General features: G+C 40.0%; 1 protein-coding gene and 1 non-coding gene across 4 annotated transcripts in view; one reads left to right on the top strand and one right to left on the bottom strand.

The window, feature by feature from the left end:
* LOC126374321 (oxysterol-binding protein-related protein 9) overlaps positions 1-17,123 on the bottom strand; it is a 129,864-nt gene that overhangs the window by 32,049 nt on the left and 80,692 nt on the right. The gene's annotated exons all lie outside the window — the stretch shown is intronic.
* On the top strand, positions 14,053-14,124 carry Trnas-cga (transfer RNA serine (anticodon CGA)). Its single transcript has one exon. It is a non-coding gene; the product is annotated as a tRNA-Ser (tRNA).

The raw sequence follows: 17,123 nt of genomic DNA on the forward strand, positions 1-17,123 counted from the left end.
AGGACAGAATGAGTAAAATAGGCGATCTAATTACTAAATAGCAAGTTCCCCAAGCAACCTTAGTTTGAAAGAAACTGTAATGAGAAATAATAATCGCGTTGGTACGATAAGATTACCATTATCAACCTCAACAACCCCGGTGTCAGCAACCATGGGTTATTATAGAGCCGCCAAAGGCCCCTGACATGGCTCATGTACGGTCATGAGGACTATCATGTACCCACTTTAGAACCCTGTCGCACTATCATATTTGAGATTTAATGAAACTTACCGTTTAATTTGTCAAAAAACTTAATATGACATGGTTTCATAGTGTAATACATATTAGTAATCGCGACCGTGCCTACTACGTACTCACATCAGTAAGTAGTAACCGGGACCAACGGATTAACGTGCCTTCCGAAGCACGGATCATCTTACTCTCGGACAATCTGGTGACTAGTTTGTAATGTCCTAACCTAACTAGACATCATAAAGTGATTTTTGTGATAACTCCTCACAGGGATTCGAACCCAAGACCTTCAGATCGTGAGCCCAACGCTCCACTGGGTTGGTGAGGTCAGACATCTTTGCAACCCACACGAAAGAAGGTACAAATAACTTAAAAGGGTACGGATAATGAAATAACTTTCATCTTGTTACGTTTGAGTGAGTGGGCGTCCTGGTGGGCGTGGTAATACCTACTCTGAATTAGGTTAGTGAAAACTCAATAACGATATTGAGACTCGACGATACACGGCTTATAGTGAAAACCACAAATACAAATATTTTATTTGTGGTTTAGTTATGAAGTTAAATAAAAGAATTATTAAGAAAGAGATAGCGACAAAATGATGATTTTTGAAAAGGTAGAAAATCTAGAAAAAAGGTACAAAATGGGTCATATCTCCTAAACTGTAAATAATCGCTGAACATACATGGGGGTGTTTCTGGTAGCTAATGAGCCCCTCTATCTATTTTTTCATTTCAAACGTGAACTTCTGGGCCACCCTGTATATACAAAAATAAAAAATATACCTATATAAATAGTACACGTAACGGCCTCCATGTTCCAGTGGTTGAGCGTTGTGCTCACGATGCGGAGGCCCCGGGTTCGAATCTCGTTGGGGACATACTCGGAAAGACACCTAAATATAGGCTGCAGCCGTATCTGACCTTTGCTTTTTAGAGTCAGAGGTGAAAGGTAAGTGGATCAGTAGTGTTGAGAATAATTGGATCTTTTCAAAGCGCAGGTGGGCTCAGCGGAACGGAAATAAAGTAGAACAGCTCTATAGGGAGATGTTGCGGCAATTATAGATAGATAGATGGCTCTGGCATAGAATAATGAATAATTCAAATTCAAAAATATCTTTATTCAATAGGTAAAAGTGTAACATAGTTACACTTTGAATCGTCAATTTTACATAACGAACATCTCATCCGCCTAAAACTACTGCAGCTTCTCACAACCTGTATAGCCGGGGAAAAGAAGCTGCAAGAAAAACCTCGGCACAGGGCCCTAGACGTTCTTTAAAAAAATACAAATAAACATATAATATTGAAATATATATAATCTACGTATAGAAGTAGAATGGCAACTGGGTAGTTTCCTAGCTTCCATCAACCCTGGTGTCAGGGTTATTACTGAGCCGCCAAAGGCCCCTGACATGGCTCATGTAACGACTACTGCGCCTTCTGAAGCACGGATCTTCTTACCTTCGGACAGGTGATCAGCCTGTAATGTCCTAACCAAACTAGGGATCACAAAGTGATTTTTGTGATATGTCCCCACCGGAATTCGAACCCGGGGCCTCCAGACCGTGAGCCCAACGCTCAACCACTGGACCATGGAGGCCGAAGAAGTTTCCTAGCTCAAAGGTCATCATCATCATGATCATCAGCCCATTAACATCCCCACTGCTGGGGCACGGGCCTTCCCTATGGATGGGTAGGGAGATCGGGCCTTAAACCATCACGCGGGCCCAGTGCGGATTGATGGTTATTAACGACTGCTAATGCAGCCGGGACCAACGGCTTAACGTGCCTTCCGAAGCACGGAGGAGCTCGAAATGAAAACTTTTTTTTTTTGTGGTCACCCATCCAATGACCGGCCTTTGCGAAAGTTGCTTTACTTCAACAATCGCAGACCGAGCGCGTTAACCGCTGTGCCACCGAGCTCCTCAAAGGTACATTATGATAGCTCAAAGGTACATTATGATATTCTGATTACTAAATAAAGACAGATCTAAAGGTGACAAAAAACGTTTCACTTATTTGTGAATTTAAAAAAAGAAAATTGTAATAATAAATGCGACATTTTGTCAAGTTATTCTGACGTCACAGGTTGCTTTTTCATACAAATTCCATAGTAATCTGTTTTGACCTTTAGGAAAAAGTAACTGATTTGACTTGTTGGATACTCCCCTACTCTCCGCTCCCCACCAGCGGCTGAGATTTACCTCAACCCTCGGTCTTACTTTAGTCTTCAATCGTATGTCGTCAGACGTCCACACAGATGCGCGTGTACGATAACGTCAATGTGTAGTGTCTGTGTAAATCGAGGTGTTTTGTATGAAGTGTCCGGGGTATGGATTGACATAAAATAAATAGGTTCTGTGCGTATATCCCAGTTAAATAATGTGCAAAAATATGCAAATGTCTCACCAGCTCCCGCTATCTCTTCGCAATGACCACCGTCTAGAAGTTAGTGCTCGCAGCATTGTACACACACTATCACAATTTGTTAGTAAACGAGCCTACACAGTCATTGTATCACTTGTTAGTAATGTTTGTTAATTATATAAATGATAATTGACACAAATCACATTTTTATCACACTGGTTTCTATAATTGATTTTGGTTCTGTTGAGTTGATGATGATGGTTATGTAATGAAGGTGATGATACGCCTGGGGTACGTTGTATTCGGCACTTTCCAACCTAATAGAATTGAATAGTCTTTAATTTTTTTCCCTATCCATCCACAGGGAAGGCCCGTGCCCCAGCAGTGGGGACGTTAATGGGCTGATGATGATGAGTCTTTAATAACTTATGGGACGGTATTAATAAAATAACTATATAGGTATTAATAAAACAGTCTCCGTGGTCTAGTGGTTAGAGCGAAAGGCTCACGATCTGGAGGTCCGGGCTCGATTCCCGATGGGGACATCGAAATCACTTTGTGAGACCTTTGCTTGGTAAGGACTTTTCAGGCTTGAATCACCTGATTGTCCGAAAAAGTAAGATGATTCCGTGCTTCGGAGGGCACGTTAAGCCGTTGGTCCCGGCTATTAGCCGTAAAAACACCTCCACCAACTCGCATTGGAGCAGCGTGGTGGAGTATGCTCCATACCCCCTCCGGTTGTTTGAGGGGAGGCCTGTGCCCAGCAGTGGGACGTATATAGGCTATTCATGCTCATGCATTAATAAAATAGTGTATTCTGCCGAAATATACAAGAACGATCTCCTTCTATCGTGTGCGTTGTGAGGTGGATTACCAACCTCAGCAACCCTGGTGTCAGGGTTATTATTGAGCCGCCAAAGGCCCCTGACATGGCTCATGTAACGATTACTCACTTACATCAGTAAGTTGTAAGCGGGAGCAACGGCTTAACGTGCCTTCCGAAGCACGGATCAACTTACTTTCGGAAAATCAGGTTTTTCGACTATAACAAACATAATAATAGTTAAGAAATAGCGTTCAATACGCATTGAATACAAGTACAGTCACGCGAAGTGTTCTCGATTTTAATCTCACGTGATGAAAGTGTCGATCTAATTACGATTGAGTTTCTTTGGGAAATTCGTTTTTGTCATTAGAAATTGATGAAGGTTTTTATAGATTGAAAGTCGTTTGTTTTCATTCGTGTGGGGTGTGAAGTGACCTCATCAGCCGTGGTGTCAGGGTTACTTTTGAGCCGCCAATGGTATCCAATATGGTTAATGTAACAACTACATAGTTACTACATAAACTCACGCCTATTTCCCACCGTATTAAGCTGAGACTATGGAATTCCATCTGCTTCGATCTTGACACACTTCTCTTGCTTTCTCCACATTCATCAATCGTTTTATACAGTAGTATAGTTTGGTCAATGAACGTCCTTCTAGGTCTTCCTCTGCCAGACCTACCGAAAACCTTCGGCTTATTAATATAGTTACTTAAGTAAATAGTATCGAAATTCAACCCCTAAGGGGTTAAAAAGAGGTAGCAAAGTTTGTATGAAACTTCTATAATTTTGATAATAGGATTTCACGCGAACGAAGTCGCGGGTAACAGCTAATACTATATTCAATCATAAGTACACGCCTGAAACTATCAAGTGGGTAGACAGAAATTGTCAGAAAACAACTCACAGACAACTGCAAGATAAAACTTTCAGCGATATGCGAGGGTCCTAACATGGTTCAGCCACTGTTGATACGAAGTCCTAAGATATGATGATGCTTATGGTGACAAGGGATCAGCCTATCGCTCATAACTATTGTAACGATCTCCGTGGTCCAGTGGTTGAGCGTTGGGCTCACGATCCGGAGGTCCTGGGTTCGATTGGGGACATATCACAAAAAATACTTTATGGTCCCTAGTTTGGTTAGGACATTACAGGCTGATCACCTGATTGTCCGAAAGCAAGATGTTCCGTGCTTCGGAAGGCACGTTAAGCCGTTGGTCCCGGTTACTACTTACTGATGTTAGTAGTCGTTACATGAGCCAAGTCAGGGGCCTTTGACGGGTCAATAGTGACCCACAAAGTAACACACACGGGTAGTATGGCTAACTATATCCTAATTAGGGTAGTCACAGGTATATTAATCGCAAGATGAACTAAGTACCCACACCTCATCCCTTTCTGTTAGACCAACGTGATGGCTGGTGAGTCGTATCGCCTGCACGTCACGTATTTCGTAAAAAGTATATAGAATCGGGTCATACATTATGTATTACATCACTACATAGTATAAAACAAAGTCGCTTTTTCTGTCCCTATATCCCGTACGCTTAAATCTTTAAAACTACGCAACGGATTTTGATGCGGTTTTTTTAATAGATATAGTGATTCAAGATGGAGGTTTATATATATGTATAATAACATCCATTAAATAGTGGAGAAATGCTGTTATTTTTGAGGTTTTTAATGTGATGTCGTAAATAATTTCATTTTTTCCTCAGCATTGCACCCGAGCGAAGCCGAGGTGGGTCGCTAGTTAGTTTTATAAAATATTTAAAGCACACATAGTTGTCGTATTAGCCTATTACTGCCATATAAACAAGGAAACATGCATTACCAGACTTATTTTCTACAAAATGGCCTTTGAATATAAATACCAGAATCATGCAAAAATATAGCATAATTTTCCTCTTTTAACAAAGGCAATATTATTAGTGATTTTTTTATGAGAAAACTGCCCAAAATGACGTCATAATGTTACTACGTCTTAAGTCACTACACCGGGTGAACCCCTTCGTAAAAGTGTGATTTCATTGCTAACTACACAGGAGAACCTTTCAGATACTGTCATGCCTAACACAACTCTACTACCTAGACGTAGAGTTCCATGCCCAAAAGTTTCAGTAGCGCTACTCGAAATTTCTATCTCTAGAGCATTTCCTCACTATATCATACAAAAAAGTTAAGTCCCAAAAAGTATGTTTAGTTACAAAATACGAGCTACTCTAAACACAACACAATCTGGCCAAAAATATCACAATGAAAAAACATAAACACAAGTCTAATTTTAAAATGAGAACATGAAAAACAAAACACGGTGAAAACTTGGAATGGTGAAATAATGTAAAAAAACATTATTGAAAACACACGGCAACGTACGTAATTTTGTCGTTAGGAAACGCGCGGTGGTTGAATCGCAATCGCTGTTGATCAACCGGATCAACCGTTGTTGTTGTATTGATTGAACGAGGGGTGTGAACGCTAGCACGGCGCGTCGTGCACTGCTTGCCAAACGTGCAAGATGAGCAGAGATTGTATGCGCAGATGGGCGAGTAGGTACTAACTGAATACTGCATTGAGTACTTGTTATTATTATATTATATTATTTATATTAAATGTAAGTATAAAATAACACTCTTCACCCTTTCTTTGGTCGGGAAAAACCTCTAATATATCAAGAGAAACATAGAAAAAATACAAAATCATTTCGCTAGTATTTCGTGTGATTGATACTTCCATATTGCACGAGAGCTAAGTTCAATAAATGATATTAGGACGCAATACATTTCTAAATACAAAATGATAAGCTAATGATTGGAAAGTTTGTCACTATAATTGTTTATTCGGGTATTAAGCAATGTTGTTGACCTATTGATAACTTTACATAAATACTTAGAGATGAAAGAAAACAATATTAGAGACCCAGAACTACAAAAACTGTTGTGAGAAATTAAACTGCTTAGTGTGATAAGTACGATCACAGTATGAAGTAGAAATATGTACTAAAATATATTATGATAGTACAGTATTCCAAACCGACAAATCGAATATTGCGGGGTTCTTTACTTTTTATGTTTTTTTTCCAACTACCTAAAAATATTTATTTCTTTTCTATTACTATAAGACACTTTCTACTATCTACCACGAAGTAACAGACAGATATGCCAACGTAATTTAATTAAGTAGGTATATTTTTTTGAGTTCCTTCAGCTAAACAAGCGGATAGGTAAAATCTCATTCTCAGAGTGTCGTATCAATCGAGTGTCAATTCTGTCTGTATTCGTTACTCTTTGGCCGTGCCGCACCGCGTCGGCGCAGAGCGCGCTGCGGCGATCGACGGACAAGCATACGGACGAATTTGTTTATAAATAAACCGGTGGCAATACCTTTACTACTAAATCACATTATTTGTGCTATATGGACCTATGGAAGTCACTTTGCTCCTGTTTTGCTTGCTTCTCATACAGGGAGCGTCGGTTCGAACCCCGGTACCACACTTGCACCAATGATTTTATGGAGTATTTATCTTAAGCGCAGTTTTCACTAACACAATTGGCTCGACCATTATAGACGGCGATACGGCTCATCTATCATGTTGGTCTAACAGAAAGCTCGGTGAGGTGTGGGTGCTTAGATCGGTACCGGACATGCACGAATGAGTAATTGATTTCAAGTGCAGTTTTCACTAACGCAGTTGTCTGGCCCATTATAGACGGCGATATGGCGATATGGTCTACCAGAAAGCTCGGTGAGGTGTGGGTACTTAGTTCATCTTGTGGTGTAAATACCTCTGACTACCTCAATTGGGACATAGTAGTCAGCTTATGCTATATATGTTCGGGCTAATCTCACGAACCACTAAACGGATTTGCATGCGGTTTTTTTTCTGTTATTGTCTGCATTTACTGATATTAGGCAGCTAAATTACACAATTGTATAACAATATTATATGTATTATGATGTACGGTCACGAGCATTAATATGTGTACACTTTGGTGCCATGTCACATTAACTTTTTTGACAAATTGAACTGCAAGTCTCACTAAATGTCAAATACGTTAGTGCGACAGAGTCCTAATGTGGGTACATTACATCTGACTATGCCAATTGGGATATAGTATGCTATATGGGAAATGTAATATGGATCTATTTGGTCATGAAACGACTTGTCAAAAGGTAGACAATTTTACCTAACTACTTGGCTAAGCGTAAGCGTCACGGCTAAGAGAAGAAATGGAGCAGGACAATTTATTTACTCCAGTACGTCTTTATTTCTCAAAAACCGAAGTTAACATATCAAACAAACAGTTACAAATCTTTTTTATTAGATCTTCATCATCATCTCCGTAGCATTATCCCGTTTTTCACATGGTCCGCTTACCTAACCTGACGATTTGACAGGTCCGGTTTTCTACAGAAACGACAGCCTGTTTGACCTTTCAACCCGCCAAGGGAAACCAGCCCAGTATAGGTTAGGTGACATTCTTCTGAAATATATTTCTCACGATGTTTTCCATCACCGCTGTGCAAGTGATAATCATTTATGACCCAAACATGAATTCGAAAATCATTGGTTTAGGCCTATGCTGGGATTCGAACCTACGACCTCAAATTGAGAGTCAAGCGTTCTATCGTGAGCAGCGCTTTTATTGGACATATCTATAATAAAAAAAAGTAGTTGGCATGTATATTATGTAGTCTTCTTCTTCTTATCGTGTGGGTTGTGAGGTGGAATACCAGCTTCATCAACCCTGATGTCAGGGTTACTATTGAGCCGCCAATGGCCCCTGACATGGCTCATGTAACGACTACTTACTTACATCAGTAAAGTAGTAACCGGGACAAACGGCTTAACGTGCCTTCCGAAGCACGGGTCATCTTACTTTCGGACAATCAGGTGATCAGCCTGTAATGTCCTAACCAAACTAAGGATCACAAAGTGATGTTTGTGATATGTCCCAACCGGGATTCGGACCCGGGGCCTCCGGATCGTGAGTCCAACGCTCAACCACTGGATCACAGAGGCCGTTAAGTAAGTTATGTTGATTAAAGAAAACAATGAAGTACCTATATCTTAAGTACCGTTATGCGGTTGCATAAGTAGTTATGCCATTATAATTATTAAACGATAATTTATATTACTATTTCCCTATTAGACAAACAAGTAGGTGATACCATGACACACAGGAACAAAGCGACATTTCCTTTAATAGTAATGTATATTATGTATTTATTACAGGATCATCCCCCTAACCTAACCTAACCTGAAGATTTGACAGGTCCGGTTTTTACAGAAGCGACTGATGCATGCAATGCAATAAGGGAGCGATGTATTTATAACACGATCATTTCCCTAACCTAACCTAACCTGAAGATTTGACAGGTCCGGTTTTTACAGAAGCGACTGATGCATGCAATGCAATAAGGGAGCGATGTATTTATAACACGATTATTTCCCTAACCTAACCTGAAGATTTGACAGGTCCGGTTTTTTACAGAAGCGACCGATGCATGCAATGCAATAAGGGAGCGATGTATTTATTACATGATCGTTTCCCTAACCTAACCTAACCTGAAGATTTGACAGGTCCGGTTTTTACAGAAGCGACTGATGCATGCAATGCAATAAGGGAGCGATGTATTTATAACACGATTATTTCCCTAACCTAACCTGAAGATTTGACAGGTCCGGTTTTTTACAGAAGCGACCGATGCATGCAATGCAATAAGGGAGCGATGTATTTATTACATGATCGTTTCCCTAACCTAACCTAACCTGAAGATTTGACAGGTCCGGTTTTTTACAGAAGTTACCGATGCGAGCAAATAAGCTAGCGATATATTTATTACATACAACATGGTGTTAGTGACATCGTAACGAAAACTTTGAGGGATGATTCGGACTATAATTCTGAGTTGATGTCAAGTGGAATTGCCCGTCGTATGGAATAGAAATTATTTAAAAAAAAAAAACACAAAAATTTTCATCAATGTTCTGAATCATCCCCCTCAGTAGTTTTTACGGTGTCACTAACACCATGTTGTATGTAATAAATACATCGCTAGCTTATTTGTTCGCATCGGTCGCTTCTGTAAAAAACCGGACCTGTCAAATTTTCAGGTTAGGTGAGCTTTCCCTGTGAAAAACGGGATAATGGTAGGGTGATGACGTAATAAATAAATAATATATGTACATTACTATTAAAGGGAATGTCGCTTTGTTCCTGTGTGTCACCCCTACTGTTATTTTATGTCCCCAATAAAAAACCTAGCTGTATTTTCTTTTACTTATAATATTATTGTAGCAACGAAGTTCACATCTCAAAACTCTCAAGTCTGCCAAAGTTTCAGTTCTAGCGTTCCCTTAAGACCGTCGTTCGCAATATTTCTCAAAAGGGCTCTTCATAACTCTGTGTCTAAGTTACTGAAAGTTTTAACAATGACAAAAGGGTAATTCGTATATGAAAATTTTTAAATTATTTATGTTTTCTGAGAAGTAATTTGAGTTAGTAAAATAAAGTTATAATAAGGTTACAATGTACACACATGAGCAATATCATGTACCCACTTTAGAACCCTGTCGCACTACGAAAGTTGAAGTATTAACTACTTGCTTATACTTGTATGGCGCGCGTTTTGCGTCCTTGGCCCTTCCAACCTCTTTCTTCTATTGCGTGTGTTAGGCTAAGCGCGCATTACGATAAAAATTCGTTGCGAATAATTATCGCAAATCTGTCAACCACAGAAATACACTACAATCCGCGCACTGCGAAAATTAATCGTTTGCGATTTAAAATTGCAGATGCGAATTCGTATTGTATTTTGTACCCTATGAAGCGAACCCTATGAACCCTATTATTGTAGTTTGCGATTTTATTTCGCACTAAAAAACTAACGATTTTTTATCGTAATGCGCGCTTAGCCTTACACGCTCGTCCCGGCTTGACAAGAGCTGCGTTCAAGTGCCGTCAAATCAGATATTTTTCGATTTCTCTTAGTAAATATGTGACGAAACATATATTTCGCTGTTTCAAAAGTTTTGCAACAAGGAAGTACTCAGGAATCGGGCCAAGACATTGTTTCAATACAAAACAAAAACATGTTTCGGGAAATTGCAATATTTCCACGAACTTGTTTTTAAACTGTTGATATAAATAGCCGTTGTTTGGTGTGCGCATTCGCTTCTGGTTACAGGAAAATATTATAGAAATTAAACTGAACGATCGATTAAAATGTAGCAATAATATTGGGTTTATTGAATTATGCAGTTTTTACGCATTTTAACTTATGTGTAATAATGAGTTTATTGACCAAATTGGAGATGTCCTTAGAAAAGGTTTAGTATGATTTACTCTGAACCGGCGTGCGTGTATGAAGCGATTGATGAATGTGGAGGAAGCAAGAGAAGGGTGTCAGGATCGCAAATGGAATTCTATAGTCTCTGCTTACCCCGGTGGAAAATAGGCGTGAGTTTATGTACATATGTGAGTGTATGTTGTGAGTTTATATTACTTAAGTTTACGTACGATTTTAGTGCTTTTCTTAATTCTCGATAATCATCGCATTTCCAAATACATACGAATGCTAATTTCCATGTTCATAACGTGTATCAGAATTTGAATTCAAAACTAAGTATTTTATTGTTTTGTTTTTATTCAGAAACACAACAGTAACATAGTTCTGAATTCAAATTCTGATACACGATAAATCCAATAATTGATGAACATGGAAATTAGTAGTTATAGTTCTGAATTCAAATTCTGATACACGATAAATCCAATAATTGATGAACATGTAAATTAGCATTCGTTTGTAATTGAAAACCAAACTGCAATTACTTTTCTAAATGTCCGTCATATTGCGTGACTTTTGTGATTTTTCAGGGAGCTGAATTAACGCAGAGTTCAATTCTGTTACTTTGTAATAAGGTAATGGTTGCATCAGATATATTTTAAATAATATACACACAACAACACATAACACAGTTGGCTCGACTATTATATACGGTGAAAAGGCTCACCACCTATCACGTTGGTCTAACAGAAAGCTCGGTGAGGTGTGGCTACTTAGTTCATCATGCGATCCACCGCATACCTCTGACTACCGTTATGTTGTGTTAGACAATATAGCCCCCTATATCTATACATAATCGGTCATAGACCATTACTTATTACTTTTACAGCTTATCGGTGATCGTAAAGGTCAGGAATATAAAGGCACGAACCACGATCCGATATAATAATTGACTTACCCTTTTAACAATATGAATAAGTTTCGTAGTACTGGTTGAATGGTTTTGAAATTTTACTCAAGGTTTTCTTGGAAAAAACATGAAAGTTACTATAAATTTATTTGTATATTTAATGCGTAATCAAATTCATTGATTTGGTTTTTAATAAGAATTATAGTTTTGTATTAGTATAATACAACCGCAGTGTATAAAATACATTAAAGGGGTGCGACGAACTTTGAACTCGATGCAAAAACGCTGGAATTCAGAACAATTATAACACTCGAATTCAATTTTCGCTTGACACGGCAAAATTGGCTGAATAAACGGCCAAACGCCGTTCCAGAAATGAAATGTTTCAGTTTTATTGAAACACTTCTCGTTTAAAATTGTTAAGTTGAAGTTGTACTTTTAATTGACTAACGACTCGATCCGGCTTCGTTTGAGATATCTTCACCAAGCAATCTTCGTAAAGAAATTCAAATTCAAAAATATATTTATTTAATAGGTAACGTAGTTACACTTTGAATCGTCAATTTTACATAACGAACGTCTCATCCGCATAAAACTACTGCAGCTTCTCACAACCTGTATAGCCGGAGAAAAGAAGCTGCAAGAAAAACCTCGGCACAGGGCCATAGAAATCCTTTAAAAAATAAATAAACATAAAATATTGTTATACAATTGAGTAATTTAGCTGTTTAATATCAGTAAATGCAGACAATAACAGAAAAAAAAACCGCATGCAAATCCGTTTAGTGGTTCGTGAGATTAGCCCGAACATATATAGCATAAGCTCACGACTATATCCCAATTGGGGTAGTCAGCGGTATTTACACCGTAAGATGAACTAAGTACCCACACCTCACCGAGCTTTCTGTTATACCAACGTGATAAGTGGTGAGCCTTATCACTGTCTATTAATGGTCGAGCCAACTGTGTTAGTGAAAACTGCACTTCAGATATTGATCTTGATAAGATATTGATATTGATACGAATGAGTAATTGTACTCATTCGTGCATGTCCGGTACCGGGATTCGAATCGGCGCTCCTCGGTTGAGAAGCAAGCCGCTGTGCATACATGAGTCATGAGCAATATAATGTACCCACTTTAGGACTCTGTCGCACTAACATATTTGACTTTTAGTGAGACTTACAGTTCAATTTGTCAAAAAAGTTAATGTGACATGGTACCAAAGTGTATACATATTAATGCTCGTGACCGTATCACAGGGCCACAGTGACTTTTAAGGATCTTAAATTCTCGATCTATCGCACCAATCTAACAAAAAGTTTATTTATTTATTTATTTATTAAGTACTACTACATCATAATATAAAACAAAGATCGGTCAGGTGTGGGTTCTACCTCTGACTACCCCGATTGGGATATAGCCGTGAGCTTACGTTATATTCTAAGTATCTTTTCTATTTTTTAAGTACTTAAAATTGGTTAGATCCAGTGTAAGGCTAGTGTGCATGCGGGAAATAGGTCAAAGGTCAACGAACAGGTCAAAGGGATAATGCACTGAAGTGACCTTTTTTAACTTCGACGCTAATAAAATTTCATATTCATGAGTTGTAGGGAATTAACCAGTTGCTGTTAGGTAGATTTTTGCGTAATCTTATACAAGTACCGTACCTACACTCAAAATAAATTTGTCCGGCCAAGTAGTTAATGCCATCTGCGGCAAATCTACAATAAGTCACGTCAAAAAAAAAAAAGGAATAATAAGTACTACGTACAGAAGTGAGGATTACCCAAGCCACTAGTCTTAATAAAACAACAAGCAACCACTACTATATTTAAATTGGTTAGAGCGTTAGGCTCACGATCTTGAGGTCCGGGTTCGATTCCCGATGGGGACATTGTCAAAATCACTTTGTGAGACTGTCCTTTGTTTGGCTTTTCAGGCTTGAATCACCTGATTGTCCGAAAAAGTAAGATGATTCCGTGCTTCGGAGGGCACGTTAAGCCGTTGGTCCCGGCTAATAGCCGTAAAAACACCTCCACCAACCCGCATTGGAGCAGCGTGGTGGAATATACTCCATACCCCCTCCGGTTGATTGAGGAGAGGCCTGTGCCCAGCAGTGGGACGTATGTAGGCTGTTTATGTTTATGTAAGATTATATCTTATAAAAAATAATAGGTAAAAAAATATATAATAAAAAAAATCAATATAATAATGTGTGGAAGATGTAAATGTGTCTGGGTGTAATAAAAAGGGTCATCGTTTATACCTAAAAACAAAGATAAAATATGCATGTCTGTTATCCGTTTTAATCGAAGAAAAATCTCCGCCAGTTCTTTCGCCCATGCGTGTAAAACTTGTTTTGTGTGCTATGTGCAATGTATTTGTATTTGTAAAATCTGTACAGCGCCATCTACTGGACGACCTCCGTGGTCCAGTGGTTGAGCGTTGGGCTCGAGATCCGGAGGTCCCGGGTTCGAATCCCGGTGGGGACATATCACAAAAATCACTTTGTGATCCCTAGTTTGGTTAGGACATTACAGGCTGATCACCTGATTGTCCAAAAAGTAAGATGATCCGTGCTTCGGAGGGCACGTTAAGCCGTTGGTCCCGGTTACTACTTAATGATTTAAGTAAGTAGTCGTTACATGAGCCATGTCAGGGGCCTTTGGCGGCTCAATAATAACCCTGACACCAGGGTTGATGAGGTTGGTAATGTACCTCTCAATCCACACGATAGAAGAAGAAGCGCCATCTACATTGTTTTTGAGTGACGTAGTCTGAAAAGTCCCTCATGTCGTGGTTTCTATCTACTCTAACGCATACGACGCACTATCATCATCATCATCATCAGCCCATTAACGTCCCCACTGCTGGGACACGGGCCTTCCCTATGGATGGATAGGGAGATCGGGCCTTAAACATTCACGCGGGCCCAGTGCGGATTGATGGTTATTAACGGCTGCTGAGGAGCTCGGTGGCGCAGCGGTAAACGCACTCGGTCTGCGATTGTTGAAGTTAAGCAACTTTCGCAAAAGCCGGTCATAGGATGGGTGACCACAAAAAAAAAGTTTTCATCTCGAGCTCCTGCGTGCTTCGGAAGGCACGTTAAGCCGTTGGTCCCGGCTGCGTTAGCAGTCGTTAATAACCATCAATCCGCACTGGGCCCGCGGGGTGGTTTAAGGCCCGATCTCCCTACCCATCCATAGGGAAGGCCCGTGCCCCAGCAGTGGGGACGTCAATGGGCTGGTGATGATGATGAACGGCTGCTAATGCAGCCGGGACCAACGGCTTAACCTGCCTTCCGAAGCACGGAGGAGCTCGAGACGAAAACTTTTTTTTTGTGGTCACCCATCCTATGACCGGCCTTTGCGAAAGTTGCTTAACTTCAACAATCGCAGACGAGGCACTATAAGGATGTGTAATTTTAAATAATTTTGTATTTCGATAAGTGAACTGTTTTCGTATAAATTTCACAAAGTGCACAGCCCTACTGACCCGGTCATCGACCTCTGCCCCACTCCCGCGTGCAAATAATTTTTATTACCATTATGCAAATATGAATATATGCAGTAGTGTAACGCATTTTAAACTAATAGCAACACTAGGTATAGCTGTAATGAGATTGCCATTTTAAATGAGGAACTTTCTAGGCTACCAGAAGCCATTGCTAGAACGCTTGCCTCCCACTTTGCGGTCCCAGGTTCGAATCCAGCACATCCTAAACTATTGTCGAAGCCTCCGTGGTCTAGTGGTTAGAGCGTTAGGCTCAAGATCTGGAGGTCCGGGTTCGATTCCCGATGGGGACATTGTCGAAATCACTTTGTGAGACTGTCCTTTGTTTGGTAAGGACTTTTCAGGCTTGAATCACCTGATTGTCCGAAAAAGTAAGATGATTCCGTGCTTCGGAAGGCACGTTAAGCCGTTGGTCCCGGCTATTAGCCGTAAAAACACCTCCACCAACCCGCAGTGGAGCAGCGTGGTGGAGTATGCTCCATACCCCCTCCGGTTGATTGAGGGGAGGCCTGTGCCCAGCAGTGGGACTTATATAGGCAGTTTATGTTATGCGGCGAAGGAAAACATCGTGAGGAAACCCACGTTCTCGAGAAATGCATTTTCTGAGGTATGATACCTAACCTGTATTGGGCTGGTTTTCCCTTCGCGGGTTGGAAGGTCAGACAGTCGCTTCTGTAAGAAATCGGACCTGTCAAATCTTCAAGTTAGGACGCTGTGAGAAACGGGATAATGCTAGGGGGATGGATATGGTTAGACAGTTGCTGACTTATAATAGATTTAAGCGCGCGACCAAAACGAGGCCGCAGCGTAAGCAAAAGTCTTTAATGGAACCACTGATATATTTTGTCTACGTAATAAAGATGATTCTTACGATACAGGCTGTGCCTAGTGTAAGAATCATAGATATTGTCTTAAAAAAAGCGTAAACTCAGCATCATACATACATACATAAACTCACACCTATTTCCCACCGGGGTAAGCAGAGACTATAGAATTAAATTTGCTTCGATCCTGACACACTTCTCACATAATGTGATCCAAATATCAAACAACAATTAGTTTTACATATGCTTCTGCCATTACATTACATACATACATACATAAACAGCCTATATACGTCCCACTGCTGGGTACAGGCCTCCCCTCAATCAACCGAAGGGGGTATGGAGCATACTCCACCACGCTGCCCCACTGCGGGTTGGTGGAGGTGTTTTTTACGGCTAATAGCCGGGACCAACGGCTTAACGTGCCCTCCGAAGCACGGAATCATCTTACTTTTTCGGACAATCAGGTGATTCAAGCCTGAAAAGTCCTTACCAAACAAAGGACAGTCTCACAAAGTGATTTCGACAATGTCCCCATCGGGAATCGAACCCGGACCTCCAGATCGTGAGCCTAACGCTCTAACCACTAGACCACGGAGGCTGTTGACTACATTACATTTTTGAATAATTATGTACCCCAGCAATGAGAAAATAGTTATCACGTTAACAGTGAACAACGCCGTGTGTTTGGGGAACGTCGATTGGAGAGTCACTCATTGGTGCTAATTCCTGTAAATACCATCTAATTTTATTTTAAGTTATATCTGTCATTTTCTTATCCGCCGAAAAGGAAAGGGACGGGTAATCGACAAGCATAAAATTTATGGAACACACGTCAATTTTAAGCACAAATCTAAAACAACCGTCTAAAAATTTTACATCCGTCAATAACCTGACAAAGTTAAGTAGACAGCACGTCAAACGGAATGCATACCAGCGGCGTACCTTTTGATTCGCCCGGGTTATTCATTCATTTACTCATTCTTCCTAAAATTAAGAGCTGTGAATCATCCGTCCCTTTCCTTTTCGACGGATACGAAAATGACGGATATAACCTAAAATAAAATTAGGCGGTGTCTGCAGGAATCGGGGCCATTGTCTTACTTAGTATGTCCAGAAATCAGAATCATTTATTCAACGTAATTATCATGGAT

This window comes from Pectinophora gossypiella, chromosome 17 (genome assembly GCF_024362695.1).
Source record: "Pectinophora gossypiella chromosome 17, ilPecGoss1.1, whole genome shotgun sequence".
Taxonomy (NCBI): domain Eukaryota; kingdom Metazoa; phylum Arthropoda; class Insecta; order Lepidoptera; family Gelechiidae; genus Pectinophora; species Pectinophora gossypiella.